Below are 14,937 nucleotides of genomic sequence, written 5' to 3'. Positions count from 1 at the left end.
ACACCATGAGAGGAGAAAAGGAGAAAAGGAAAATAATATCTTACCACTACTCTGAAAATTTTAAAATGTTTTTTTTTTCTTTTTTTTTAATTTTAGAAATAAAAGGAGGAAAATACTAACAGACCGACAACATTTTACAAAATAGCAAAGGATCAGTACAGACATTACACAGTTACCTGGAAGATTCCATAATTTGTTTTACTAGTGTCTTAGCTACTTCCCTTGTCATTGGGGCAAAATATTTGTTATGGTTTGTGTCTGGATGTCCTCCCAAAGCGTCACATGGTCATGGGGGGTGGGCTTTCCCAAGGCAGTGCAATCTAGAGTTTGTGATTGGTTCATTGTCTAGTGCTGGGATTGGGAAAGTGAGTCTACATCTGCCCTTGGGTGACATACAAGAAAAGGAAATAAAAGAGGCTTGTTTCTCTCCTTTTTGCTCTTATTGTGTTTGCTGTCTTCTGCAGTCATGAACGATTGCCTTTCTGCCACATCACCCCACCTTGGAGCCAGGTGAGTATGGACTGAAACCTCTACAAATTGTGAACTAAATAAATCTTTCCTTCCTTAAGTTTGGATGTTGGGTATTCTGTCTCAGCAACAAGAAAAGGTAACTAAGACCAATACTCAACACCACAGTTTAAAGGAGGAGGGGTTTATGTTGGCTCATGGTTAGTTGATAGTCAGCTGACTCCAAGGCAGGATGGCGTGGTACAGAGGCACAGCAGAGGAGAGCTGCTCACAGCATAATAGCTGAGAAACAGAGGGAGAGAAAGAGAGACAGAGACAGAGACAGAGACAGAGATAGAGACAGAGATAGAGACAGAGACAGAATGGAGTTGCTGAGAAGGGAGACTGCCAGGTCACATTCCCACTGATGCACCTCTTTCGACCAGATCCCATTTTTCAACAGCAAGTCAGTTTTAATAGCCCTATAATCCAACTAACTTCCAAATACATGAGGTATACTCTGGTTTCTCTTCAGATCGTATAAATCTTTCGCCTTTTACCAAATACATGAGGTATTGGGAGCCATTTTATATCTAAGCAGTAACATTGTGCCCTTGGTCCACAAGTCTCACATCCATCTCTTTATGCAAACTACATTTACTCCATCTCTAAGATTTGTCACAGTTTCAGCATTTCTGAAGGGTCCAAGCCCAAAGTCTCCTCTGAGACTTAAAGCAAACTCTTAGTTGTGAGGCCCTGTAAACACCAAAAAGAAGTTAAACAAATCTGACATACAATAGCACAAGATAAACGCTCCCATTCAAAAAGGAGGAATAAGTGGATGGAAAGAAATAGGACTAAATCAAGATTAAAACCCTGAAAGGCAAACATTAAATCCTGTAGCTCTGTGTCTGGCACCCAGAACAAGTTGTGGCAATGTGTAAACTCCAAAGGGATTAGATGGCCCCACTCCTATGGCATTGCCAGTGGTTGCAACCCTTATAATTTCTCTCTTGAACTGGCTTTGCTTATTCTTTATGGCTTTGCCAAGATGTTCTACACTCCTGGTTTCTCCAAAGTTCTGGGGTCACCACTGCACTTTAAGCTTCACTGTCACAATTTAATGCATTACTCTCTCAGAAGTTACCTGCTTGGCCTACCAGTTCTTCCTGTGAAATCTGAATTGAAGCCTTCCTGGTCCCACAACTGCTGTATTTTGCATGCATGTAAAACTGGCATCACATAGATGACACCAAGATTTGCCAGCTAAAGCAGTAGCCAGGCTCATTGAATGGTGCCTGCAAAGGATTCTGAGTGCCTGGATTGACTAAGCACTGAGAATCAGTCCTGGGGAACCAATTCCCTAGGGAGCCCTTCTTCAGCAAGGTGCCCTGCAGTTCTCTTCACAAAGCAAAGTCCTATAACTTTGCACCCTGGAGCCTACCAACAAAAGGTTCTTGCTAATTCCTGACATGACCTCAAAGACATTTTTATTATTGTCCTTATCCAAAGTACTTGGCTTCTTTTGAATGCTGATCTTTTCAACAACCAAGCTCTCCTCTGCTCCATTTTTGTGGGTGCTTCCTTTCTGCAAACTGAAAATACTTTAAATGAGTTTTTGTTCCTATTTTGCACAGATCTCACTAAAAGCAGCAAGCAGTAATGATGCTACAGCCCACATGTTGGGCTTCCTTGAAATTTCCAGATTTCACATAGATTAACTAGTCTGCTGCCCTTAATCTCAGTCTCCTGCAAAGTCTCAAGACATGAACAAAATGTAGACAAGTTTTCTTCCAGAGCATAACATGCATTACCTGGAGTCCTTATTGCTAACCGAAACTTCCTGAGCCTGGTCTTCATTGTTTGCCTTTTCACCAGCATTCTAGTCTTTTGGGATAACTGGTGTCCCTGCTTTAATTTCTGGCCTCCATCCCAAACTGACTTTCTAAAATGTCACTCTAAGTATGAGAATCCTTTACTTAAAGTCATTTGGTGGCCTCTCGCTCCTCACTAAGGACAAAATCCAAACACCTTAGCATGGCACAGAAGGCTGCAGATGATCTGACCCCCACTTGCCTCTCAAGTGTTGACTTTTGACATTCTGCATTATTCCCAAGTCACGGAGAATGCTTTTCACATCTTGAACATGCCACAATTTGGTGTCTGTACTGGAGCGTGCTCTGTCAGTTCCTGTGCCTGGAATTCTCACCACTTGGACCACTTCATGTCCCAGGATCCAGCTCTGCCACATGTGGTAGAACACCATTGGATTCTCACCTGTCCTTCCTTCTCTTGAGCACATAGGCAGACACTTCCTGAGCCCTTTGTATCTAGGTGGAATTAGTACAGACTTCCAAGTCAGTTCTCTAAAATATTCTGTACTGCTGTTCCTATTTTTCCTTTACCTTTTTCATGCCAAGAGATAGAGAGGCCATCTGTGTCTTCCAGTGGATGAGCAAGGAGAAGGAACACATTCTCAATTCCTGGACTTTGCATGAGCTATATTGTTTTGAAATTTTGAGATCAGGGGCTGGGGATTTAGCTCAGCGGCAAAAGCGCCTGCCTAACAAGCGCAAGGTCATGAGTTTGGTTCCCGGTACCGGAGAAAAACCAAAAAAAAAAATAAAATAAAATAAAAATTTGAGATTAGAGCCATTTGTTTTAGTTGCACCAAATGATACACTGAGTTTGAACCCTTGTCATTCACCGAACATTCTTTGTTTTCCAGGAAGGAGACTCTAAGATAGGAATCCCTCTTGGTGCTAAATTCTTATTATATTTTGCGTTGTTCTCGGCCTCCTTGAAACTGACCAGAGTCAAAATGCCCAGAAAACTGGTCTATCTCCATGGTGACACAAAGCAATGGCTTATCCTGAAGCCTGGTTCCTGTTTGACCTTTGTGGAGGCTAGGTATCTTAGAAATGCTCTATCTCAGGGTTGTGGATTTAGCTCAGCGGCGAAAAGCGCCTGCCTGCCGAGCGCAAGGTCGTGAGTTCGGTTCTCAGTACCGGAGGGAAAAAAAAAAAAAAAGAAATGCTCTATCTCTATTCTTTTATATGTATTTTCTTTTCCTTATCTACCTTGCTCAACAGCATTCAGATTTCCATTCAGTCCGTGACCTAAAGACTCCAGAATCGGGGACCACATTGTAATACTAATAGGTTTCTCTTTTAATTGGCAGCCAAACAACTTTAAAGCATGTACCACTATCATGAGTACTATGGAAGATTAACAAAAGGAACCCAAGTTTGGCCAAAGGTGACTCCTGCTTTCTGAGTTCTGTGACTTTCATGCGAGGGATATAGTGATTGCAAAGGACACAATATGACATTTTATAGGATCAATTTTATCTGTCACTGCAAGACACACAGAGATGCTTGTGACAGAAAAACCAATAGGAGAATCCCCCTTACCTCACAACCTTGCTCATTGTGTTCATTAGCCCCAGCAGAAAGCATCCTTTTCTGAGGACAAGGACGAGCCAGGCAAGAAAGAACTGCTTTTGTCAGGAGGCTTGAATGCAGATAAGAGTGAGGCAGTTGGATCCAGTAAGAGCCTTGAAATGAGCAATATTGCCACTGTGTCCCTCACCCCAAACAGCTCCATTCTTCCATAGTTTCCTGCTTTCTGTCCTGCTCCAGCATCCTTCACCTCACTGCAGACACCTGCACCAGAAGCAGAAAGTTTATTACATGTAATATACCAAGTCCTGACAGTATTTCTGTTATGCTGTTTGGTCTTCCAAAACTGATAGAGGAAGGCAGTTTTACTATGTCAGTTCCACCGATAAGGAAGTAACCGACCCAGCCACACAGCTAAATAACAAGCCAGCACTAGACCGTTACTATCTGAAGGGCCAGCATGTTGACAACGACTCCAGATGGTTCCCACATTAATTACTGTTATAAACTGAAACTGAGTCGTCCCTTCTCCAGCTGCATTCTGCTGCAAGCACCCTTTTTCAATGCAAAACTTGAAATTTCAGCAAGTCAGCTATCTTATGGTCTAACTCTTCTTCAGGAAAAGAGTTTTGTTTTTCACTCTAAACCTCTAACAACCACAGCTTCCTAGGGTGCTTTTGAGTAAAAAACAAAGCATCTCCCCTCTCAACAAGCATGTAAGTATGTGCAGCAGTATCACTAATTACAGACAGCCTGTTGTACAGCATGTCTCTAGAACTTAGAGCTTTGCATAATTGAAGCTGTATACCTGTTGAACAGCTCCCCGCTTCTCTTTCCTGTTTTCACCATAATGAAGCAGAAATACAAGCAAAAACAAAACACAAAGAGCAGGAGAAAACTTTGGAGAGTGATGAGTATATTCGTCATCTTAAATGTGGTGTTGTTTCACGGGTATAGGCAAATGTCTAACTCATCCAAGTGCATTCATTAAGTAGGAGCAACTTTTTGGATATGAACTGTATTGCAGTGAGTTACGTTTAGAAAAAGAAAAAAAACATTACACTCAGTAATTTTGAAATAAAAGAAAAAAAAAAAACAAAACAAAGACTGTGTGGGGGATGATCTGGCTGGAAGGGATCATATGATGTTGTAGGGCCAGGGTGGGAAGGCAGAGACACTGAATGAAGCCCAACTTCCTGCATAGGTGAGTGAGGGACCAGCACCCACCCTGGCAGCAGCGGCACCCAAGGTCTTCCTCCCATACATCCTGGCTCTGGGGACACCCGATTGTGCACACCAGAGCACTCAAAGGCAGGAGTTAAAAAGTGGGTTTGTCATGATTTTCCTTTTTTAACATTTAAAAAGGTAACAAACGAAAGCAGATGCTCTGCAAACCACCCTAGTCCAACAATTTTCCTGTTCCCTCTTTCCCGTGGATTTTGTCTGGGTATGATCATAGTGGCCTCAGAGTCCTCAGCCCTTTTTTCACTGAATATTCTATTATAAACTTGTTTTTCTGCTTTAGAGTCCTCAGAATGCTCTCTTAATGGTGTTGTAAAGCGACATCATGTCAGAGCCATATAATTTTTAGACAATTCTCCTAATTCTGGCCACTGAAGTTGATTCCCTTTTAAGAATTTCTGCTGTACTCAAATTTTACATAATAGAGTGCTTGCTTACAACACCCCAGGTTCTTTTTTAAGTAATCCAAACTTGTTAATTCATTAGATCCATGCAACAACCCACAAGTTACTTTCACTAATTGCTATGTGAAGAAATAGAGATTCAGAGAAATCACATCACTTGTTTACAGTCACTAGGTAGTTAAGAAAGAAATTTGTTACTGTCTTCAAGAACATGGACTCCCTGGTGTATGCACCAAACCACAACACCCATCTGCTACAACAGACCTGTGTGTGCAACTGTGAGGTTTTTTTCCTGGGAGAAAAGTCACAGCGTCTGAAATTGTTAAGTCATGGCTCTTACTAAATATTTCCACAATGTCTTCCAAAAGATTTTCCACTTCCTACTTTACCAGCCATGAATAATCATGTCAATAAGACTATCTACTGGCCAACTTCCAGTCCTATTATCATACATTTTCATTTTGCTTCTTTAATAGCTACAAAATGACTTCTACAGGTATTTTACATTAGCAATGCTTTGAATACTAAAAAGATGGGCAATTTCCAGTCAATTCTTTGCACTGTTTGCACTTTCCTTTGCTCCTTTTCTTGACACAGTAAACTGTTGTGATCCTGTGAGGGCTTGGGCATTTGCATTAGGCTTTTATTCCCTTTACTTTTTCTCTTTAACCTGTTAGATTGGAGATGAACAGTTTCTAGGCTGGTTGTCCTTTGTTTCTCAATTATATTATGTTCCATCATACAAAGTATTTTTTAGAATCTATATATCTATCACAGATCTTCCTCTGAAAAAAGACATTCTTGCTCTGAAGAAATGAAGAAAAGTAGCTTTTTGATACTCATTTTTTCCTTAGAAAAACAGGGATAATGTTCTGTATGTCACGTGGTATATGACAGGAAAAAATAAGGTGCCTAACAAACCACCAGAATAGATCCTTCTAATTGTCCATTACCATGAATAGAATTTTTTTGTATTTCTCATCTTCTTATTTATAATGGTTGCAGTAGAAAAGTCCACTGAGGTTCAAAACAGAGTCTACTGAAAAAAATCTACCAATGATTAAGATGGTACTTTGAGAACACTAAACCAAAAAGACAACTTTATGATAGGCTATTCAGTAAAATAAAGAACTAAAATTTCCAAAGCCACCATGATCGCAATCATGAAAAGTATCTTTTACATCCACACAAATGTCTTTAATGTTACTTTTCTACCTTCAATAACAATAGATCTTAACTTGATTATTTTTGATTTTCTAGGGACTCGTGTCACTAGCAAAGCATCAGTTTATACATTGTTCTATTTTCATACTTATGTATCTTTACTTTTTTCATGTCTTAAGACAAGAAGTTTTGCAACAATATTAGCAACGACTGGGGACTGTGGGCCTTCAGGCATGTGGAAGTTCACCCTGTGCATGAGCAAGGTGGGGTGCGTTGTGAGAAGTCCTTTCCCCAGGTGCCTGTGCCCCTTGCACTTTCCACTCCTTCTGAGAGCAGTAACATTGCTCCACTGAGAAAACTGTTGCAGCACAAAAGAAAAAGGACTTCTGGGTATCAAAAGCCTGAGTTCTGAAGATTTCACACTGGACCACACGCACCATGGGGGGCACTGACAGAAAGATCGTGACACTGACAGAAAGACACTTGCCTCTAGAGCAGATTGAGATTCTCTAACCTGGAAGAAGAAAGGAAGCCTGACTCTAACAGAGGGGTGGGTCTTGAGGGGAGGAATGACAGAAACTCTAGGTTAGGAGGTGAAACCCAGGACTACATTATTGAGTGACTGGAGGGGTCCAAAAGTTTCACCTTTCTCCGATGACAGCCAACCACTTGTCTTCCCAGATTCTGCATAGGTAGGCTCCTGTTAGTACTGGTCTCTGTGCTCCAAGGTGCTTTTTTACAACCTCTGGTATGGTGCAGGGTTGTTCTCAGTCTTGGGACCTTGGCAAGGGTCAGATTTCAAAGGCAGAAGAATAGGCACAAGGGTTACGTTCTTCAATCCTTAGGTCAGAAGGTGAAGAGCCTTGTTCTGCTGACTGAGGTTAGAGCACCAGGTGTTGGTCCATGGTGAGAAAGATTGACATCCCCACCTCTGTTCTCCTTCTCCAAGTCCCTGAACTTCCACTGCATTTCAAATGCTCTACAGTTCCCAACAACACTACCAAAAGAGGGTTTCTGAAGTATTTTTAGATCCTGTGGCATTTGCAAGCTCACCTCCAATGACTTTATAAAAACAATATTCACTGGAATCAAAAAGTCCTTTGGTATTTCTTTTTAAAAGCTTCTGGTCACCTGATTGAATCTGGCGGAGTTCTAGGAGAGTGTGAAGTGCAGACTCTCCCTGGCTGTCACACACAGGTGGCATCTGGTTGCAACTTTCTACATCAAGAGCCAAACCATCAGGTCTACAGTCCTACACTTGTTGGTACACAGGGGCAGTGACAGTGAAGGGGCAGGGAGGCTTCATTGTGCAAATCTAGGCACCCAGCTTCCCTGCAGTTTCTCCCACACCAAACAAGCTGCCTTTTATTACTGGAGGCTTTCAAGGGTGCAGGTGGTGAAAGATTAAGCAGCGAATAGCTTTATTCATTATTCTTAACTCATGTTCTGTTAGAAAGCTGGAATTGTGCCTTGTCTCCCCAGAACACAGAAATTCTTGTGAGTCTAGGCTGTGGCTGTGCCTGTGGTTTGAGGTTTGTTCTGCTTTCATTGTGAGCTGAGCCTCCAACAATCCCTGCACCCTGGGTGGTTGCTATTGATTTATGCTGGCTGCAAAACACCAGAATGAGGGAGCAATGTGAATGAGGAGGCAGTGGCATGCTAATGCCAGGCCTGGGGTATTGCTGTCATAAGGAATAAAGCTCAGAATGCAGACTTGGCTGAGCTCCCATTAAATATTTGACGATAATTCGTCAATTCAGTTGTAAGGTTTGGGAGTTTTATGGGTTCTCTGCACTGCTAGATCAGTCTTTGTCTTTGTGGAGCCCTGTTAAGAAGCCTCCAAGAGCAGCTCCGACCACAGCCCACCCTCTTCTGATTTCTAGGGCTCTCCTTACATTTTATGACTGCAAGAATTGTATAGTTTCTTTATTGCACACTCAATTTTGCCCCTCAAAATGCTTCAAAGAAGAGAAGGAAACATCTGTACCCTACTACCCAGTGCCACAACCTCAGTTACCATGCAACCCACCCATACACTCCTTGGTGGCCTTCAACCCTCACCCCATGGCACACTCAGCTCCTTGTGTGGCTACTGTGGATTCCATGCAAGTGAAATACCGTGCAGGTGGACATGTGCAAATCCCTCCATCACCACCACCACTGTACTTACTTAGTTTTGCTGTTACTTATTTAGAAACTTATTTCCACACAGAAGCTTACAAAAGGACAAGGAAAAGGCCTATGCAGACTGTGTCTGTACCTACTGTAAGCAGAAGCATTTGTCCAACCAAAGCATTATTAAATATGAACCTCGGCATCAGAAACCCCTCCTGACATTGGTAAGTTACCTAACTCCTCTGTCCAAATTGTCTCCAATTCCAAAAGTAATGTATTCTGAAATAATTATCCTGATTTTCCAGTGTGTACAGTATTTGCAACTTAAAATATTGTCATGTTTTGACAAGTGACATCTACATAACTTGATGGAACATGTCAGTGACACAGAGCCATGTGGCCAGCAAGTGGCCTCCTGATTGTCGAAGGTTCACACCTTTTAAACAATAGAGATGGCCGTATTTTAATCTTTTCAAAACACCAGAGGCACAAGTACCTCATTCTAAACATATCCAGATGCTCTGAAAAATTATTACAGTTAACAAGAGTCCTGCACAATAATTTTTTGTTTTTGTTTTTTTTTTGTTTTTGGTTTTTCTCCAGTACCGGGAACCGAACTCACGACCTTGCGTTTGCCAGGCAGGCACTTTGCCGCTGCGCTAAATCCCCAGCCCCCTGCACAATAATTTTTGAACTTTTGATCCAAGCATTGACATTCTGTATCCCAACTCAGAAAACATGAAACAAAATTTTAATGAAGCGCACATACCCTTGTTACTCACAATAAACCCTCTGATAGCCTTTTGTCCACTATATCAACTTCTTTTATTCTTCTAAAAGGAACATCAGTTGTAAATCCAAAGAGTCCATACTTGAGTTACCTCAATATCAGCTGCCTGGTTCTGACCACAGTATGACAGCTCCATAAAATATTATCATTGCAGAAGTCTGGATGAACTGTACATAAGAACTGTCTAGTAATTTTACAACATTACATTGTTATTCTTAAACTGACTTTTTAAAAGACTCAAAGAGAGAATGGGTTGTGAATGAAGAATTGGCTTTATCATCCACTCATGACTTCCTGAATGACACTGTCAGCATCAGTCCTTCAAAGTAGCTTTGCATGAGATGCATGTACTTATTCATTATATCCAGGAACAAGCAGGTTCTGCAAAACTGCATAAACAATAAAATTTAAAGAAGTGACATTATGAGTATGCTGAAAAGACAAGAGTGGAAAATTACATCAAGAAATAACTTATACAACATGATGGAAATTAACAATTCTTGAAATACTAAATTTTAATGTGTTCTATGTCATTCTCATTATTTGATTAATGTATGAATTTAATTATATTCTTATCATAAAACTTACAGGTTTTAAGGAGAACCTGACAAAATAATCCCAGAGTTCACCAGGGCGTATAAAACAGAGATGATCCCTCATGAATTTCTCTAAGTAGAGAGGAACAAAGTGGAAGTGGCCATGATGCGCCAAGTCCAATGCAACAGCTTGCACGGATGCTCTTAAATTTTCAAGAACTTGTGATCTGCTTGAACTCACACTGGTTGCTTGAAATCAGTGGGAAAGTTAATGGCTCTGTGTTTGAGCTATGCTTATTTTCCATTTGTATCTGCATTAGACTGTAAGTTCCACAAGAACAGAGAATTGTCTGGGTGTAGCACATACTAGGCTCAATTAGATATGTGTTCTATGAATTAATACACTCTCATCACTAGAAACTCAGAATCTCACATACTGTTAGTGTTCCAGTGAAATGTGTCCAATTGTACAGTGCTCTAGGGAATATGATTTGTCACAACCCTTTTAGAAAATAATTTTATATCATGCATTCCAAGTGTCCCTTTTGAGCTAGTAATTTTACTTTGAACAAATAAACTGCAGCACCCAGACAAAAGCTTATGCACAGATGTTTCTTGTCTCATTATTTGTAATGCTGAAAAATTATGAACAGCATAAATACCCAACAATGGTTAAGTAAATTAAGGTTTGGCATCTAAGTAGAGTATTATTTCACTACTTTAATTATGTGTACAAGGAGTTTGCAATAACTTTGGGCAATGTTTCTTTTCTAATGTTTGTGATAAAGCAGTATATAAAATTATGTAGACAGCATAAAATTAACTGTTAAAAAGCATACAGAGAAAAAGGCAAAACTTTAAAGAAATAATAAGAACCATTATAATAATAACAATGATGATAATAATATTAACAAGAACATAGTAAGCCTTTATTATTTTCATGTATTGTTATGTTTTACATACAGCAATTCATTAGATGTTCATTTAAACTCTTAGATTACTATTATCCCCATTTTTAAAATGAGGAAAATAAGTCTCAAAAAGGCCTTGTCAAGACTATCAAAGGTTGTTCAAAGACATAGTCATGCAACTTCTGGATGATTTGGTGGTAGGGGATTATTTCCTATTGCCTAGTTCCTGTGATAAACATGTATAACTTTGGCAAATGCAAAAAAATCATCTTTACAAACACCTTATTAGACATAACTTCAACTCTTCAAATTCTTATTAACTTTAGAACTCAGAAAATGTTCTCATGTGGGACAATATTTATACCAAAACAATCATGGAAGCAAAAAATAAGAATAAATAACATAAATATTTCAGGTAGCTACTGCTTTGCCTTCCAGTAACAATAATCACCAGTGTCAAGACTACTTGGTTGTGTTAGAAAATTAAGCTAAGATCATTATACTGGAAGTTCTTTTCTTAATGAAAGCCTCCAACCTGCAATGCAGCCATATTTGACAAGGAATAGTGACTGGGTACAGTAGAGATTACACAGTTTGTATCAGATGATTCTTATGGAAGTGCAGGACCTGAAACAGTGGTGTTGAATTACCACTTCAGGTATTTAATGCATGCATGTGAAGCAACACCTCTGGGTCTCCTCTAGTGTTCCAAGTTAGCAGGAACTTGAGAGGACAACTGTAGCTTTGCATGAGGACATGGGTGAGCAGTCTCTTTGTTCAAGTGTAGACTGTCTTCATAGCTGGCCTCTGTCTGAAGGAGTTGGACTACCACCATGCCAGGTTGAACAGAGTCCCCTCTCCCCGCCCCCTCCCACCTCAGCCGCCCCTGGGACAATACTATGAACACCCCTGCTAGTGAGAGCAGCCACTGCTCCATGCACTTTTCCAAGCCTCATCCTTGGGCAACCCTGACCGCTTGTGTTTTCTCAGCCTTGTCCTTGGCAGGGAGCCACAAGCCCCTCACTGAACTCTCCCCCTCCTGACCCTATATAAAAGACCTCAGAACCTGTACAAGAGGATCTGGTCTGGTCTTAGGGCCAGAATGATTCCTCTCAGGTTTGTTCTGAAATAAATCTGTCCTTTGTTTCTTTTCCTCCTTTTTCCCTACTAACACTGTCTAGAATGCTCCAAGTGATAACTGTAATAGATTAAGAATAAAAGCCATGATTGTGTTAAATTAGAAGTAAGGCAGCAGAAAGACATCTTTCTGTGTGGAGTGGGTATATCCTAGATCAGTGATAGAGAAACCTCTAGAGACTGCATGCAACCCAAAAACCACTTATTCATGGCAAAGTGCCAGCACTGCAATCGAATCTGAATGCTGAGGTTTTAGTTTAGAAAAAACCAACTCATACATTAACATCTTTTGTCTCAAAAGAAAAACAAATAATGTGTGCCATAGGTTCACAGCCACTGTTCTATATGAATGATAAGATGTACCCTACCAGAGAATCTTTGTCTGGGAGCCTAGAAATGTTTTCCTGGGAGGAGAGAGCTGCAAGCATATGATGATCAGAAGTCCCCAGGCAGTGTGGAAGTGGGGTGTGACACTGTGTGTCACCTGTGGCTGTTCATGAGCTCTCCACTGTCCAGATTCCTCAGACCCATGTCCATGACCTCATGAAAAGAGGAGGAATTTAAAATTAGTACAAATCCTGAAGTGTATCGCTGAAATTGCTTTAAGGTTCTGAAAGGAGACACTGCACCCCTCAGATTGCTACTCACCAGAGCTGATCACATTTGTCCTGGATAAGGCAGGTGATGGTGGAGAAGGAATTCAAGGTAAAAATAAGGCATCCCTGCATGCGCGCACCCAAAGCTGCCACCAAATAAATTTTCCTGGGACGAGAAAGTCATAGGCCAAAGATAGAAGAGGAAAGATATAAATACAGTATGGAGGAAGGAAGGATGAGTCTCTCAACACACAAGAACCACTTCCAAGCTACTCTTCTAACCGGGCTTATTTGGGAGAAAGGGTTCTGGTAACAGTTCCAATGAATCCTCAGAGAAAAACTGAGACTGTAACCAAAACGAGCTTGATAATTGTGATCCTGTTATTCCTGAAGCTGGTATGAAAATGTAGCTTCTGTAAAAAATGGCAGCAGCAGTAATTACATGGGAACCCAGAATAAGGAAATTAATATCAAGACATAAGAGGGACAAATACTGACAAAATGCCAATTACACATTCATAAATAAGGTACTTACTGGCAGAAGGAATAAAATTAAGATGGAACAGTATAAAAATTAAAAATTACCAATATAAAAATCACAGAGGGAGAATAATTTTCTGTTTGGGTAAATGCTTTAGAATAAGACAACACATGATCAGAAGCATATGACAATAATTCAAAGGACATCAAAGTGCTCGAGACAACATGAAATGACATGGGCTTGCTCTCCCAAAGATATTCTAAAGAAAGAGAAATGGAGGACAGAGAACTACTAGTCTTCTGATTTTTCTGTTAAGTCTTTGGGTTTCCCCTATTGGCATAGAAGCATTCTGTGGAAGAGACCCCAAATATTCTTCTCCCTAATGAACTGGGTCTCTTTCCTACTTCAAAGGCCCACCTTCAGCCTCAAAGCTGGGATAAGCCATGGTGTTGGTGGAGATGCTGGTCATACCTAACTCTTAGGATCTGTTTTGGAATTGAGATGAGCAAAAACATCTTACAAAATCTCCATGATACTTCCATCTTTCCTTTCTTCCATTAGACTGAGGACCTGTCAAAAATTTTAAGAATGACGTCCTATTGTGAAGTTCTCTAATTGAGAACCATGTGTTTTGACCACACTTCTCCTAAAGCAAAACTCCTCTGTACTTTTGCCTTTCTCGAAATGTCATGTGAATGGAATCACAGCTTGTAGACTTTTCTAATTGCTTTTTGACTTATCAATATATATATTTAAGATCCACCCAAGCGTTGGCATGGCTTGGCAGCATATCCCTTTTTTAATAGCTGAGTAGAAGTCCATTGTATGGACTCTCCGTTCTAGTTTCAGTTCCTGATTATGGAAATTCTGTCTTGCATGTCTGCCTTTGCTACCCCCATTAAGCCAATTGAGCAAAATGTAGTTCTTACTACAAATCATGAGCATGTTGCTTTGTTCACTGCAGGAGATCCTGCTGCTCTGGTAGCCTGCTTTGCCCACACTTGGCCACCAGTCCTGGGCACAGACTTTCTGGAAGGAGTGACCCTGAGGACCCATGAGCCAAGGTAATGACAAAGGTATATACTCCACATTTTACCTCTTAGAATCTCTCTTCTACTTTATGATGGTGATAGAGGCTAACATGGGAGGCATTTCCATATGACTTTTGCAACTTGAATGTTTTAAGCTCTTCCACTTGTCTTGGTATAACTTGGAATTCCACAAAAACTACATTCAAGAATTAAGAGACAGGATCAGAATCCAACATCCCAAATCACTTCTCATTCCAACAGGGACCTCTCAGAGGCCAACTCCAGTAAGTAGAGTCCAGCTTCCTGAAAGCCAAGAAGGTCACGTGGCTGTTTTGTAATTTCTTCTTTTCTGAACACACATCCGGCCCCCACTGTACCTGACTGCCCTGGGTTTTGTGTCTCTTGCTCTGTGTCCGCATGGAGTACACAGCACCAAAGTGTCCCTCCAGCCTCGAGCCTGATTATGTCCTGTGACCTGTGCACATGAGCACCAGCATTCATGTCTGGTGTCTGCCATTGTGGATTAGGACAGCAGGAGACCCAGGCTGACACAGGAACAGTGTGTTCCTTCTTGATAATTCTGGAATGTAAATTCAGATAAAAGACCAAGATTTGGCACTGAATGATGTGAAAGAAGTGCTCTAGACCAGGAGTGGTTTTTTTGTTTTGTTTTGTTTTTATA

The sequence above is a fragment of the Chinchilla lanigera genome, unplaced genomic scaffold (assembly GCF_000276665.1).
Source record: "Chinchilla lanigera isolate Chin_1 unplaced genomic scaffold, ChiLan1.0 scaffold00109, whole genome shotgun sequence".
Classification (NCBI taxonomy): Eukaryota; Metazoa; Chordata; class Mammalia; order Rodentia; family Chinchillidae; genus Chinchilla; species Chinchilla lanigera.
The sequence above is the reverse complement of the archived record's forward strand: the minus strand, read 5'-3'. Positions refer to the sequence as shown.